At 47.2% G+C, this 1,419-nt stretch overlaps 1 pseudogene; it reads left to right on the forward strand.

Moving 5' to 3' along the window:
• The window catches only part of LOC111949815 (unconventional myosin-VIIa-like), a 48,448-nt pseudogene that overhangs the window by 12,140 nt on the left and 34,889 nt on the right, over positions 1–1,419 (forward strand).

Genomic DNA, 1,419 nt, shown 5'->3' on the forward strand with positions numbered 1-1,419 from the left:
TTAAACATAGTTCCCACACACACACACACACCACACCACACACACACACCCACACCAACACACAACACACACACACACACACACACACACACACACACACACAACACACAACACACCACACACACACACACACACACACACACACACCACACACACACACACCACACACCACACACCAACACACACACACACACACACACCACCACACCACACACAACACACACACACCAACCACACACACACACAACACACACACACACACACACAACAAACCAAACAAAATAATAAACCCTATAGTAGTTCTAGTCGTGAGTGTTGAGGGCTTTGTGTTGTCTGTCCGCAGCGTTTGGTAACGCTAAGACGATCCGTAATGATAACTCTAGCCGCTTCGGGAAATACATCGACATCCACTTCAACAAGAGAGGAGCCATAGAGGGGGCCAAGATAGAACAGTACCTGCTGGAGAAGTCACGAGTCTGCAGACAGGTATGGATTCAGGGGGTGGGGTTATAGGGTCTGCAGACAGGGTTGGATTCATTAGTGCACACCATAGCAAAACGAAGCAAAACGTTTTGGAACAGGCAGTGTTAGCTAGCGGAAGTAAGCAACTGTCCTATATCCTGTGATACAGTCTACAAGCTGTGTTATTTTGGTCACTATCGTGTCATCTCTATTCCCCTCCCCCCTCCCTGCAGGCTCGTGATGAGAGGAACTACCATATCTTCTACTGTATGTTGAAGGGCATGCCTTCAGACCAGAAGAAGAAACTGGGACTAGGGAAAGCCACAGACTACAGCTACCTTACTATAGTAGGACAACACTTAGCTAACACTTTAACAACGTTATTAAAACAGCAGTAAGAAACTATAATTCAGCTAAAGTTCTCCTCCCTCCAGGGGAAGTGTACTGTGTGTGATGGTCGTGATGATATGAAGGAGTATTCAAACATCCAATCAGCCATGAAGGTGTTGATGTTCTCTGACACTGAGAACTGGATGATCTCCAAACTATTGGCCTCTATACTACATATGGGGAACCTGCGTTATGAAGGTAAATGGTACACACATACACACACACTCACACATACACACACAGACATACATATTTGAATGACATCATACTGACTTCACTGTCACCTACCTCCAACCTCTGACCTCTGACCCCTAGCTCGTACTTATGACAACCTGGATGCCTGTGAGGTGGTCCGCAGCGTAGACCTGACTTCTGCTGCTACACTGCTGGAGGTAACACACGCACACACACACTGTATCCATAAACCTACCGTACATATACACACCTACTCTATCCACTGAGTGGTTGTACAGCAGTAACCTGAACTAGTTATGTCACAGCTGCTGGAGAACTACAGGTGAGTCCTAGACCACTGCGGGAGGGAGGGAGAGGGAGGTGGAGGGGAAG

The sequence above is a fragment of the Salvelinus sp. IW2-2015 genome, linkage group LG22 (assembly GCF_002910315.2).
Source record: "Salvelinus sp. IW2-2015 linkage group LG22, ASM291031v2, whole genome shotgun sequence".
Classification (NCBI taxonomy): domain Eukaryota; kingdom Metazoa; phylum Chordata; class Actinopteri; order Salmoniformes; family Salmonidae; genus Salvelinus; species Salvelinus sp. IW2-2015.